Source organism: Mauremys reevesii, linkage group 8, assembly GCF_016161935.1.
Source record: "Mauremys reevesii isolate NIE-2019 linkage group 8, ASM1616193v1, whole genome shotgun sequence".
Lineage (NCBI taxonomy): Eukaryota > Metazoa > Chordata > Testudines > Geoemydidae > Mauremys > Mauremys reevesii.
The window spans coordinates 108,608,903-108,623,368 of record NC_052630.1 but is presented as its reverse complement, the minus strand read 5'-3'; the positions used below and the strand labels follow the sequence as shown (position 1 = coordinate 108,623,368).

The 14,466-nt window shown below is 56.5% G+C and overlaps 1 protein-coding gene across 7 annotated transcripts in view; it reads right to left on the bottom strand.

Annotated features, from left to right (window-relative positions):
- ELOVL1 (ELOVL fatty acid elongase 1) overlaps positions 1–13,955 on the bottom strand; it is a 34,118-nt gene extending 20,163 nt beyond the window's left edge. For 2 of the 7 annotated variants that reach the window (XM_039486188.1, XM_039486191.1), the window contains exons 1-2: positions 13,827–13,948; positions 3,085–3,159 (exon numbers count right to left, since the gene is read on the bottom strand). The gene's annotated coding sequence lies outside the window, so the exon portion shown is untranslated. Of the gene's footprint in view, positions 1–3,084; positions 3,160–4,532; positions 4,624–13,826 lie in introns of those variants that run through there. The other 5 variants (XM_039486189.1, XM_039486192.1, XM_039486194.1 and 2 more) reach the window with 4 other exon arrangements.
- Positions 13,956–14,466: the final 511 nt, after the last annotated feature.

Sequence of the window (14,466 nt, the reverse complement as noted above, 5' to 3'; positions counted from 1 at the left end):
TCTAGCCCCCACTCCTCCACTGGAGCTAGAGAACGCTCCAAGAAGGCAGGAGAGTATAGTACCCAAACTGGATACTGCTGTTATCAGAAAGTGACAGCTTCCCCAGCGCTCTGGACCAGCAGGGATGACTGCATTCCCAGAGCCTAGCATCTCTGCTCTTCCCGGCATGGAGAAGTTCTTGTCCTTAGGGACCGGCTCCTTTCCAGAGGCATCTCAACCTGCTCCACCCGTCTAACAGGAAAGGGCAAGACATTCCAGCCAGAGAGCTCCCTCTGCCCCAACAGCTGTGCAGTGGCAAGGCACCATCTAATCCAATATGTGGAGGTTTCTTCCAGAGCCTCTGAGGGTTTATGCTCCTATTGGCCCTGCAGCACTCGGGAAGAGCAGAGCACAGAACAACATTCATCCCTCCCCAATCTCTGCAGGAGGATCAGTGCCTGTACCTGCCCTGCTCAGTCTGTACGCAGGCCAGGTACGGGGAGAGAACGCTCTCTCCCTGCTATTACTCTGTGGGGCAAATAGGAGGTTCCCCTGAATCCAGTCCAACATGGGGGGGAGGAGGAGGCAATGAAACCTGAAAGAGACCCTGGGCCTCTCCCCAACTCACACAGCACCAGGAAGACAGACTCAGCATGGCTCAGAGACTCAGAAAGCACTGGGCTTGCTACCCACTCCCCCACAAACAAACAAGTTGTCCTACCTGCTCTGGAGTGAGTGGGGAATTAGGTCTTGTGCTTCCTCCCACACAACTCTCTGCCCTAGGGGACCATCTAATTCACATACCTAGAGGCATTACTCCTCCCTTCATTCCCCCTGAAACTGCACAGATCAGAACCCAGCAGAGGCCTGGCTTGTGTGTGGCAGGGCCTGGCAGCTCCACACCTGTGGTGTGGTAGAGAGAGCAGCATGCAGCAGCTTGGAGCCAGCATGTTACCCTCAGGGCTGGGCGCTGTCACTGGAACAAAGAATTGCAGGTTGACCGGTATGCACTAACCTCTAAGTCAGGGGAAGTCAATAGGGGGACTGAGGGCCAAATCCAAACGCTTGAGCAGACCCCAAAATCTTATTTACTTATTATCATCATCATGATGGGGTGGGGGGGAGAGAAGAGAATGTTTTTTTTCCTCTGGAGTATGGACCTTGACTATATGTTGACCAAGAAATTTGGACCTTAACAAAAAAAAAAATAGACTACCCCTGCTCTAGGGGCGTGTCTACACTGCAGCAGGCAGCAAGCCTCCCAGCCCAGGCAGACAGACTCACTCTAGCATGCTAAGAATGGCTGTATGGACACTGCACCTTGGGCAGAGCTTTCAGTACAAACTTATGTTGACCTAGCTCCATTGCCCAGGGAGTAGGAAAAATGCATTCTCCTGAGTGACATAGTTAAGCCAACCTAAGCCTCAGTGTAGACACTGCTAAATTGACTTTTCTTTATCAACCTAGCTGCCAGCTCCTGAAGAAGTGGATTTACTGCAGAGACGGATAACCCCTTCCGTTGCTGTAGTTAAGTGTCTACACTGCAGTACTGCGGCATTTCCAGTGTAGACACTCCCATAGGCTAGCCACCCGAGCTCAAGACCATACAACCGCCCAGGCTTGAGCTCGGATGGCTAGCCTGACTCACTGCCAGAGCCACAACGTCCACACAGCTATTTTTAGCATGCTACCTTGAGCCCCTCTAGCACCCGCCTGCCTACCCAGGCTCATGAGACAGCATCCAGCAGTGTCACTCAAGCCCCTAGCCACTAGGCAGGCTGTTTGATTCAGGGAGCCCTCTATCCCTGGGAAGCTGTTTAGCAGGTCTTGCTGGAAGGTCAGCCCAGCCTGGAATCTGCCCTGCCCACATTCTGCAAGGTGGGGAGAGGGCCCAGCCCAGAGCCTGTAACCCACAGCAGCAGGATACATGCCTGCCATTCACACAATGCTTGTTGCCCCTCAGGCCTGGGGCAGAGACCTTCCCAAGGAGACTCTCCTCAGCTCCCATGCTATCAGCCCAGTCTGCTTACCACTCCTGCAGCCACTTGCCTCTCTCATTTCACCCCTCTCCACCACAGCCACTTCTTCACCAGGCTCGTGCCTCCAGCATCTCTGAATTCTCCTATTTCCCTAGTTACTAAGGTACCCAAAACAAAGCAAGTCATCCCAGTGGCAGCTGCACAGAGCATTCCAGAGAGACTGTCACTCCTGCTGCAGCAGGCGTAAGCCCAGGTGCACACACAAGAACTGCCCACCATCTCCACAATGCCTCTGTGCATAGCCCCACTTCACCCACCACACACACCGACTACATCCCTAAGGAAAGGCTCTAAAAAAAGGCAACCACACATGGAGGGGGAAGAAGAGGCGGGACAGTAAGCTGCTGAGTCACCCCCAGTCCCGCCCAGGAGTGGGGGCTGACAGCTACTGAATTATATGGTCCAGGAGATTAGAAATTCCTCTACCTCCTCCCTAGACAAGCGGCAGCACAGATCCCCTGTGCATGATAATCCCACAAGCCTCACATGAGTCTGGCACTGGCCTCCCAGTGCTAGTGCTGCACACTCCCAAAAGCCTCCTTCCCACAGATGTTCCAGAAAGAGACCCACACACAGGCCATGCACCTACGCGAGCTGGAACTCATGAAAGCCAATGTTTTATTACAGGCAGCGCACAAGGCCTGGCACTGCCATCCAGCACGGGGAGGGGAGGAGGAATCTCTCAATGGGACATTGATGCAGTGGCCTGGAAGGGAGAAGGAGCTCTCATGCTACAAAGCAGTCAGCCAATCACAAGAGTCAGACTGCCTTTGCCCTGCAATGCAGAGGTCTGAGCATGGCAACTGCTGCAGGCTCAGCTGCAAAGGGACAGCATGCTGCACTGCTGCAAGAGGTGGGCACTGTCACATGTGACTGTTCCCAACTGAAGATCTGACCTTCTGTGCCCCCAAACAACTCCCCTCACCCACCTATCAACCTGGGTCCAGGGGCCTTATTTACACAGCACATCCAGCTTCCCTCCAGCTTTGGCTTCAGAGTGCAGGAGGCATGAATTTGAAACCAAGAGGAGAGGGGCACTGCTGATGCAGCCCCAGCTGAATTTTACCTTTTCTCCAATCAAAGATGCCTCTCTCAGGAACGGGCCCTTGAATTCTTCTCCGGGTCACAGATGTGTTGCTAGCTGTAATGAGACAGAAACTCCCTTAGAACTGAGGCACTCACTGAGGGAGGGGAAAGCAGTAGCAACTGTTGGGGTCAGGGAGAATGGTCCAGCACAGAGCTGGGAAGAGCTTCAGTAGCCCAGGTGAGAGATGATGCAGGCAGAGAGAGGTGCTCAGAAGGGTAGAGCCATCAGGTTTGTGACAAGGCTGCCAAGGTAGGACAGTGTATATGAGATGGGAGACAAGAGTAAAGGTCAGAGTGGAGGACTGGGAGTAGCAGAGACAAGCAAGGGTGTGAATGCAGAGGAAGAACAAGATGGCACTGGGCTCCTTTGCCTTGGAGAGATCACAGGACAAACCCGAAGAGGAACCTGTGTCACCCACTTGACATCTGCAGCTCCTATTGTTTGAGCACCTCAGCTGAGGCAAGCAGGAGGGGCAGGGTGTGCGCCTGGAGACTGAAATGACACCCAGCTCATGCCTGGGACATACACGTTTTCACCCTATACGCTGCAGTCACAGAAGGCTGCACCTGGTAAGGGGCGCTGGACAGAACTCAATCTGCGTCTGGGATAGGTGGCGAAGCTTTCTGCACAAGGGGAACATGCATGGGCAGTCCCTGCACTAAGTGGGAGCACACAGTTGAGTCAGGCCAGCTTAGCCACACAGCCAGAGGTAAAGAGCCACCCCCTCCCCAACGTATTGCCACTATCTAGGAAACCCACAGCAACAACTTCTCCCTAGCTTAGCCAGCTGCCAGAGGCCAAAGCCAGCCAGCCAGAACCCCTTTCTGCAGGGACTCAGGGACACCCTACCCCTGAGCCGTGGCAAGCTCCTACTCCATACAGCATCCCTACCCGCTCCTGGCGGCTCACCCAGCACTCCTGGCCGGAGCCATGCAGCGGCTCCTGGCCAGGCGCACCCAGGCTGCGCTCCCCCAGGACCCCAGTACACAGCCCCCGAACTCCCCCCAGGGTGGGCACCCTCCAGCGTCACCCTAGAGCGTGAGCGCTATGGGGCCCTGCTCCCCCCAGCCCGAGCCCCAGAGCCCGGCTGCAGTACCCGCCTCTGCGGACACCCAGGGAAGCGCGGGGCCCGGAGCCCACCTGGGCCGGGCCCGCGGGCCCACGGGAGAACAGCCGGCTCCGTCCCCTCCCGCACCGGCCGCGCTCAGAGCCAGGGCTCCGGCGGCCGCGGCCCTTGTGTCCCGGGAAGGGCCGGCAGCGGGGCCATGAGACACCGACCCCGAGCTCGGGCCGGGCCCCGCGGCCCGCCTGTGGGGAGAGGGAGGGGCCGGGGCCGGGCACAGGCACGGGACAGACCGACCCGGCCCAGGCCCCGCGGCGCGACCCGCCCTACGCGGCCCCCGAGCCCCGGCCAGCGCCCCACTCACCGGGCCGCGGAGCCGCGCCGGCCTGCCCTGCCCCGCCTCGCCGCCGGCTGCAGTGAGCGAGCGAGCGAGCGAGCGGCGGGCGGGGCGCCCCCGGCGCTGGGCGGCCCGACTCGGCCCCGGGCACCGCCACGGGAGGGGGCGCCCGGGCCAATCACAGCGGCGGCCCCGCCCCGGGCGCAGAAGGAGGTGGGGTGGGGGCAGGGGCTGTTAGGGGCAGGGGCTGAGGGGCAGCCTGTGGGGAGGGGCGGGGCTGTGAGAGCAGGGAGAGGCGGGGCTCTGAGGGGCAGGGAGAGGGTCCTGAGGGGCAGGGGCTGTGAGAGCAGGGGAGGGGCGGGGCTCTGAAGGGGCAGGGGCTGTCGGGGAGGGGGCAGGGGAGAGGGTCCTGAGGGGGCAGGGCTGTGAGAGCAGGGGAGAGGCGGGGCTCTGAGGGGGCAGGGGAGAGGGTCCTCAGGGGGCTGTCGGGGAGGGGGGAGGGGAGAGGGTCCTGAGGGGGCAGGGCTGTGAGAGCAGGGGGAGGGGCGGGGCTCTGAAGGGGCAGGGCGGGGCTCTGAGGGGCAGGGGCTGTCAGGAGGGGGCAGGGGAGAGGGTCCTGAGGGGCAGGGCTGTGAGAGCACGGGGAGGGGCGGGGCTCTGAGGGGCAGGGGCTGTCGGGGAGGGGGTAGGGGAGAGGGTCCTGAGGGGGCAGGGCTGTGAGAGCAGGGGAGGGGCGGGGCTCTGAGGGGCAGGGGCTGTCAGGGGAGGGCTGTGAGAGCAGGGGAGGGCGGGGCTCTGAGGGGCAGGGGCTGTCAGGAGGGGGCTGTGAGAGCAGGGGAGGGGCAGGGCTCTGAGGGGCAGGGGGCTGTCAGGAGGGGGCAGGGGAGAGGGTCCTGAGGGGCAGGGCTGTGAGAGCAGGGGAGGGGAGAGGGCTCTGAGGGGCAGGGGCTGTCGGGGAGGGGCTGTGAGAGCAGGGGGAGGGGCGGGGCTCTGAAGGGGCACGGGCTGTTAGGGCTCAGAGGGCTGTCAGGGAGGGGGGCAGGGGGAGGAGAGTGTGAGGGGAGGGGAGGGGCTCTGAGGGGGCAGGGGGCTGTCAGGGAGGGGGGCAGGGGAGAGGGGAAGGATGGGAAGGGGCAGGATACATCAGGCAGCAGGTGGGCACCGGCTGGGAGCCTCCCCCAGCTCAGATGGAGGAGGGCCCTGTGGGAAGAGGCACAGCTGCCTTCCCAGCCTCCATGCAGCTCAGGCCACTTCTGCCCCCTCCTTTGGTTGTGGCTTCTGTTGCTGTCACTCTCGTGCCCCTCTCTTGTGGGGCAGGACCCCCCTTCCCAGTAGTCAGTTATTCCCGGGGTCCTGGCAGGCCACAGGACTGAGCTCTCTAGGGAGGCTTCAGGTCCCATCCTGGCTCTTGCACTCTATGTATCAAAATGCGTATTGTGCCCTGCCCCATCTACCAGCTTTGCTGAAGGGGAAGTGCCAGCTTTCATAAGCCCCCCTCCCCATGGCCCCCAACACACCCAAGGGTTTCAAGTGGAACTGGCTTCTCACACAGGGACAACTTTCCAGATAACAAGGGGCTGCTAGTGCTGCTTGCTGGAGGGTGCATGCTCTGTCCTGGGAGGGTAGCATAAATATTTAATTCTCAGGGCACCACCTCCAGGCTAATCTGAAAGATCTTCTCAGACCAAACACTCCCCATCCTCCATTCTGTCTCACATACCATCCCATGACATTGCATCAGTATGATGCACTGTTGCCAAAGTCAGTTAAGAGCCACAAACTCCACAATCAACAGCAAAGTTACAGTTCAGATCAGAGATGGGAGAATACAAAGGTTCAGAGTTCAGACAGATATCCACAAAGAGATGCTTGCATGACTCTGTGGAGGCTTCTAATGCTTCCTGTGACCCTCCCTTTGGGCTTGGCTACACTTGCAGGTGTGCAGCGCTGGGAGTTACAGTTGTCTTCGTACAGCTGTGTAGGGAAAGCGCTGCAGTGTGGCCACACTGAGGCCATGGCTACACTTGCAAATTTGCAGTGCTGCAGCAGGGTGTGAAAACACACCCTCTCCAGCGCTGCAAATTGCAGCACTGCAAAGTGCCAGTGTGGTCAAAGCCCCAGCGCTGGGAGCGCAGCTGGGAGCTGTGCTCCCAGCGCTGTACGTTATTCTCCACAGGGAGGTGGAGTACGGACAGCGCTGGGAGAGCTCTCTTCCAGCGCTGGCGCTTTGACTACACTTCAAAGCGGCAGCGCTTTGAAGTGCAAGTGTAGCCATAGTGTGAGAGCTACCAGCGCTGCAGTGTGGCCACATTTGTAGCATTTGCAGCAGTGTTGGGAGTGGTGCATTATGGGCAGCTATCCCAGCGTTCAAGTGGCTGCAACGTGCTTTTCAAAAGAGGGGGGGGGTGGAGTGTGACAGGGAGCGTGGGGGGGGAGAGAGAGAGAGTGTGGATTTTTGGAGCCGACACTGTGTCAGCTCCCTGCCTTGCAAATTCTGACCACTTCCTGGACCCCTCATTCAGCCTGCAGACTGGATAAGCAGCTGCTCCAACGGACTCCCTTTCCCCCGCCCCCCGTGCTGTTTCTCTCCTCAAGCAAACACTAGCTGTAGACATTCATCCCCCTGCCTGCCTCATTCACAGCAAACAGGAGCTGTGTTTGTTTTTTAAATAAGCAGCTCTGGGAGCCCCGAGTTAACAACAAAACAAAGAGTTCTTTAGTTAAAAGCATTATGGGAAAATTCTGCTGGAGGCCAATTACAGCGCTTTTGGTGGCCACACTTGCGGAGCAGCGCTGCATCACCAGCGCTGCAATAGTTATACCCGAGGCAGAGCAGGAGTACAGCCAGCGCTGCAGCCAGGGAGATGCAGCACTGTATGTGCCTTGCAAGTGTGGACGGTGTGTAAGTTGCAGCGCTGTAAACCCACCACCAGCGCTGCAACTCTCCAGTGTAGCCAAGCCCTCAGGTAGTCCTTGATTTCTACTCCTTGTCTCCTCAGCAGCACCAGATACTACAATGACTGGAGCCAAATTGATTGCTTACATTAGAGCCTCTTTTAGAGTAGTGGTTCTCAAGCGTTTGTACTGGTCACCCCTTTCACATAGCAAGCCTCTGTGTGTGATTCCCCCTTATAAATTTAAAACACTTTTTAACATATTAACACCATTATAAACGCTGGAGGCAAAGCAGGATTTGGGGTGGAGGCTGACAGCTCACGATCCCCCATGTAATAACCTCGTGACCCCCTGAGGGTCCCTACCCCCAGTTTGAGAACCCCTGTCTTAGAGGGATGGGAAAGTTTAGGCACCGCCAAGCCAATATTTAATGGGAAGTCAAAATTTTGAAAGCAGAGACCACGAGTGTGATATGGTAACAAAAGCAAATTGACTGCAATGTTCCAGTGTGGAACTAGGAGGTGTAATGCTGCAGGAGTAGGGTGGGGACTCATCAGGGGACCCTCTCACCCCAACGCATTGTCTAGACTAATATTTAAAAGCGTGATGCTAGCCAACATTACAAATGCCAACCAGGACAGCACATGTTACAGGCAGTGTGCCATGCCTACACTAGACCTGAGCACTGGTTGGTAACATATGCATACATCACGTTTTTAAATCCTCATCTAGAGAAGGCCTCAATGAGTCCAGATCCCTGTGTCTTGGCCTTGGGCTCCTGAAACTGCCATCTTCCCAGTGATACTTCAGGAGCTTTATTTAGTCCGATTTTTTTGAGGCCAGAGGGAACCATTAGTTCATCTATGCAATTTGGCACCTGTTGACTCAGGCTGCAGGTCTCTTTAATCGGGCTGTAGACACTCTGGGTCAGGCTCCAGCCTGAACTCTGGAACCCTCTCACCTCACATGGTTCTAGTGCCCAGGCTCCAGCCTAAGCCCAGAAACCTACACTGCAATTAAACAGCCCCACAGCCCAGTGAGCCCAAGTCAGCTGGCATGGCCCAGCTGGGGGGTTTAATTACAGTGTAGACATACCACCAGTCTGATCTCCTGTCTATCACAGGCTAAACAATTTTATTAATTTACCCCGGTATTGCGACCAATAGTTTGTGCTTGACTAAAGCACCTCTTCCAGAAAGGCCTCCACTTCCTTGGGAGTTTGTTCTAGAAGTAGATCACCCTCAGTGGGAAATATTTGTGCCTAATTTCTAATTTGATGGTCTGGCTTCAGCTTCCAGCCATTGATCCTCCCATGCCTTTCTCCATTAGATTAGAGAGCCTTTTAGTGCCTGCTGTTTTCTTCCTATGAAGGTACTTACTTGCTAATCAAGTCACCTCTTGATTTTTTTTTAAACAAACAAACTAAACAGATTGAAGTTCTTTAAGACTCTCTCACTTCTAAGGCATTTTCTCCAGCCCTCCAATCCCTGGTGTGGCTCTTCTCTGTACCCTCTCCAATCTTTCACCATTGTTTTTATAGAAAGAGCTTGGAATTGGATCTAGGTGTTTTTGTCAAATATTTAAAAATGATAAATCTAAATTTCATCTCAACCCCCATAGCAAGAGATAGCCAGACAAGAAAAACAGAAGGGGTACCTCCCCATGCCATCTCCAAAGGGCCTGGATGGCCTTTACAGGACACACTAAAATGAACATAACTGAGATATTTGGGGTGGGGGGGGGAATGAATTCCAGGGCAGAAGGCCCCTCAGAGAACACTCACTCCAGCATCCTCCATTTAAAACAGAGGCAGCTCAGCTTGAGCCTCTCCACAGACATAGCCTTCGTGTTCATAAGTGTCTATGTCTATGCTACAGACCTTACAGCAGCACAACTACACCCTACAATGCCACAGCTGCAGCAGTCTCCTGTGTAGCCGATCTATGCCAATGGAAGAGCGCTCTCCTGCCAGCATAATTAAACCGCCCCCAATGAGTGGCAGTAGCTATATCGGCAGGAGAGCATCTCCCACTGACATGGCACTGTGCGCACCAGCGCTTTTGTCGGTGAAACTTGTGTCAGTCAGGGGTCTGATTTCCCCCCCCCCCCCCCCACACCCTGAGCAACATAAGTTATACTAACAAAAGTGCTAGTGTAGACAGCCTGAGAATCCCATAACACCTTTCACAAGTGCAGGGATGTTTGCTGCAGGATCTCAGACATCTCCCAGTGTGAGGTCCTCCACCTTCCTGCAGGTTAACTGGGACACCATCCTCACCTTCCTGCCCTGAGTTTGGCAAGGGGAGGGATCCCCATGCTGTGCAGAGTGCTTCGGACTAAGTGTAAGGTGTTAGTGTTACTACAGCGATGTAAAGGAAGAGGGAGGGGAAGAGATTGTCTCAGATGTTACAAGCCCCGCTCCCAAGCTGCGGCAGCACTTGGAAGTGAGGGAATGGGGGAGAGCGCTAGCTTAGCTCCCCAGAGAGCCACGCTCGGAGGGTACACTAAGAATCTTTGAATCTTTTTCCTCTGTCCAATTGCTCCTCACCTCGCATCTCAGCTACCCACCCCAATCAAAACACTGCTGCCAAAAAATCAGTTTCCAGGCACATCACTTCAGTGTGTCACAATTCTGTCTTCCCCTTCCCACTCCCTCTATAAGTCCCTCCACTGGCTTCCACTCCCCCTAGTTGGGGTTGGTCCTGATTTGAGCAGGGGGTTGGACTAGATGACCTCTTGAGGTCTCTTCCAACCCTAATATTCTATGATTCCTTATTTCCTCAGACACAAGCATCTCATCCTCACCTTTAACACTCCTCATGACCCATCTCTGCCCCACTTATTGCATCTATCATCTTACTGCATCATTGCCTCCTGCCTCTGCTCTGAAAATGTCCATCCTTCACTGTCTCACACAAGCATATCCCTCCCCACTTTTTCACAGCTGCCCCCTGCCTCTGGCACAAACTCTGTAGAGTCATCTTTGTCAAGAGGCCTCCCGGCCTCAAAGCTGATAGCAGATACTTGTTGCAGCAGGCACACAGCTAACCTATGCATAAACTTGCTCTGATTATTGGTCCCATTTCTTCCCACACAACCACCCACTTGACTTCACCTGTGGTGACTTGTCATTAACTTAGGCCTGCGCTACACTTAACATGTAAATTGACTAGCTACAGTGCGCAGGGTGCACCCCAGCCAGGCTGACCTAACCCGCGGGGAAGCTGCTGCTAGGCTGATGGAAGAACACTTCTGTTGACCCAACTCCTGCCACTCAGGCAGGTGCAACTCCTACAGTGAGAGGAAAAAACCCTTTTGTCACTGCAGGCTTATGGCGACACAGCTACAGGGCCACAGCTGTGCTGCTATAGTCCCCATGGTGTAGACATGGCCCGAAAGCAATGATACTCAGACCTCAGTGGTTTATTAGCGATCATCATTACCCAAAAGAGCCACAAAGGTGTGAATTCATTTCCCTCCCTTTACTATAGCTTCAGCATGACTATGTAGTACAATATGACAGGGGAATATATACATATATTCTCATAGCAAAGTGACTGACAAGTGTTATTATATCAACTACAGTTCACTAACATAGTAAAAGCCTCCTGATTGGTGAATAATTAAATCACATGGTTTTGATATCATGCACGGAAAAGAGCCACAGAAGACACATCAAAGAGTCACTTGGGACTCACAAGCCTCATTCTGAGTATCACTGGGCAGGGGTTCTCACACCTGAAACCTCTCTCCAAGGAGCACAGAGATAGCCTGTCTCAGCCTGGCCACAGGCCTGGCCCTGGGAAAGTTTTGCAAGCAAGAGAAAGGGTCTCCTCCAGGTAATGGGTAAAGTTGATGCCAACTCAGGATTGGAGGGCTTTCAAAAAGCTAGGCCAGAGCCCAAAGCAGAGCTATGGGCTTGATGCAGGAATCAGTAGGTGGGATTCTCTGGCCCATGTTATGCAGGAGGTCAGAATGGATGATCGTAGCAGTCCCTGTGAAGTTGGCTGAATCAGCTTGTGTCTTTGAAGCTCTTCTCTAGCCAATTCCAAGCCCTGCTGACTCAGACCACTATACTATTACTGCCAATCACAGGGGCACCATGTGCAGTTCTCAGGGTAAATGGACCAGACTCTCATCCCCTTCCCCAGCAGGGGACAGGGGGCACCATATCACCCAGAAGGAGCCACCCTGCTCTTCCCCCAAGAGCTCAGCACAAGGGCTTCCAGCAAGAGATCAGGAACAGTCAGCATGGATTCACCAAGGGCAAGTCATGCCTGACTAACATAATTGCCTTCTATGACAAGATAACTGGGTCTGTGGATGTGGGGAAAGCAGTGGATGTGTTTCCTTGACTTTAGCAAAGCTTTTGATAGGGTCTCACACAGTATTCTTGCCAGCAAGTTAAAGTAGTATGGGCTGGATGAATGGACTATACAGTGGATAGAAAGCTGTCTAGATAGTCAGGCTCAACGGGTAGTGATCAATGGCTCCATGTCTAGTTGGCAGCCGGTTTCAAGCGGAGTGCCCCAAGGGTCGGTTCTGGGGCCAGTTTTGTTCAATATCTTCATTAATGATCTGGAGGATGGCGCAGACTGCACTCTAAGCAAGTTTGCAGATGACACTAAACTGGGAGGAGTGGTAGATAGGCTGGAGGGTAGCGATAGGATACAGGGGAACCTAGACAAATTAGAGGATTGGGCCAAAAGAAACCTGATGAGGTTCAACAAGGACAAGTGCAGAGTCCTGCACTTAGGATGGAAGAATCCCATGAACTGCTACAGACTAGGGACCGAATGGCTAGGAAGCAGTACTGCAGAAAAGGACCTAGGGGTTACAGTGTACGAGAAGCTGGATATGAGTCAGCAGGGTGCCCTTGTTGCCAAGAAGTGCTGTATAAGTAGGAGCATTGCCAGCAGATCGAGAGATACGATCATTCCCCTCTATTCAACATTGGTGAGGCCTCATCTGGAGTACTGTGTCCAGTTTTGGGCCTCATACTACAAGGAGGATGTGGAAAAATTGGAAAGAGTCCAGGGGAGGGCAACAAAAATGATTAGAGGGCTGGAGCACATGACCTATGAGGAGAGGCTGAGGGAACTGGGATTGTTTAGTCTGCAGAAGAGAAGAATCAGGGGGGATTTGATCACTGCTTTCAACTACCTGAAAGAGGGTTCCAAAGAGGATGGATCTAGCCTGTTCTCAGTGGTAGAAGATGACAGAACAAGGAGTAATGGTCTCAAGTTGCAGAGGGGGAGGTTTAGGTTGGATATTAGGAAAAACTATTTCACTGGGAGGGTGGTGAAGCACTGGAATGGGTTCCCTAGGGAGGTGGTGGAATCTTCTTCCTTAGAGGTTTTTAAGGCCCGGCTTGACAAAGCCCTGGCTGGGATGATTTAGTTGGGAATTGGTCCTGCTTTGAGCAGGGGGTTGGACTAGATACCTCCTGAGGTCCCTTACAACCCTGAGATTCTATGATGCTATGATCAGGGCTGGGAATCAGATCCTCAGCTATGCTCCTGCCTAGCTGTGCACAGCCCTCTTCCCCCACCATAGCAGTGCAAAGAGTACCCTCCCCACACAGCCCTGCAACCCCCACCTAGGGTGACCAGATGTCCCAATTTTATAGGGACAGTCCTGATATTTGGGGCTTCGTCTTATATAGGCCCCTATTACCCCCTACCCCATACCAATTTTTCACATTTGCTGTCTAGTCACCCCCCTGTAATGCAGAGAGCCCCCTGCCAGGGGACCAGTCCTGTGCCCCCCTTCCCCACCCTGCACCCCCTGTAACGCAGAGAGCCCCCTGCCAGGGGACCAGTCCTGTGCCCCCCTTCCCCACCCTGCACCCCCTGTAACGCAGAGAGCCCCCTGCCGGGCACCGCCCCCCCCTTCCCCTCCCTGCACCCCCTGTAACACAGAGAGCCCCCTGCCGGGCACCGGCCCCCCTTCCCCTCCCTGCACCCCCGGTAACACAGAGAGCCCCCTGCCGGGCACCAGCCCCCTTCCTCCCTGCACCCCTGTAACACAGAGAGCCCCTGCCGGGCACCGGCCCCTGCCCCTCCCTGCACCCCGGTAACGCAGAGAGCCCCTGCCCTGCGCCCCCTTCCCACCCTGCACCCCCGGTAACGCAGAGAGCCCCCTGCCCTGCGCCCCCTTCCCACCCTGCACCCCTGTAACGCAGAGAGCCCCTGCCGGGCACCGCCCCCTTCCCACCCTGCACCCCTGTACCGCAGAGAGCCCCCTGCCGGGCACCGCCCCCCCTTCCCCTCCCTACACCCCCGGTAACGCAGAGAGCCCCTGCCCTGCGCCCCCTTCCCACCCTGCACCCCCGGTAACACAGAGAGCCCCCTGCCGGGCACCGCCCCTCCCCTGCCCTGCGCCCCCCATGGCGGAGGCCCGGCCCGGCCCGGCATCAGGACTCACCCGCCTGGCGCTGCCGGGAGCTCGCGGCGCTTCCTGACCAGCCGACGCGCCCGGCTCGCGCTGTCACCCCAGCGCTACGGGGGCCGCCCCCGGCGCTCGGCGGCCGCTGATTGGCCCGGCGGCCCCTCCCGGGCGGGGCGGGGCGGGGCGGGGGAAGCCGCCCCTCAGCGCCCCCTCCCGGCGCGGGCGCGCACAGCCCGGCTGACCCCATCGCACCCCGCCCCGCCCGCCTGGCAGCTCCGCTCGGGCGGGATCTCGTGAGCGGAGCTGGAGCCCGGCAGCGCCGCCTCCGCGTCGGAGGCTCCATTGTCCGCGGGGCGCTAGCGGGGGGAGCCGCGCTCGAGGCGCATCCGGGCCGGGCCGGGCCTGCGGGGTGCGGCGGCAGGAGCCCGGGCCCTGTGCCAGGCGCTGTACGAACAGAGCCGTTTGCCCCTTTTCCAGGGTCCGGGGCGGCCCATTTAAAAGACCCCGGTGCGGGGGGGGGGGGGTTCCCTGGGCTGCCCAATCCCCAGCCGGGTGCCGCTTCCCCTGGGGGGTTCCTCGCTTCCCTTCAGCCAGGGACTCTGCAGAACTGGCCTCTCCCCCTCATGGCGCCCAGCCCAGCTGCGCGCTTCTCTCCGCTCAGCCTCTCGCTGCCCTG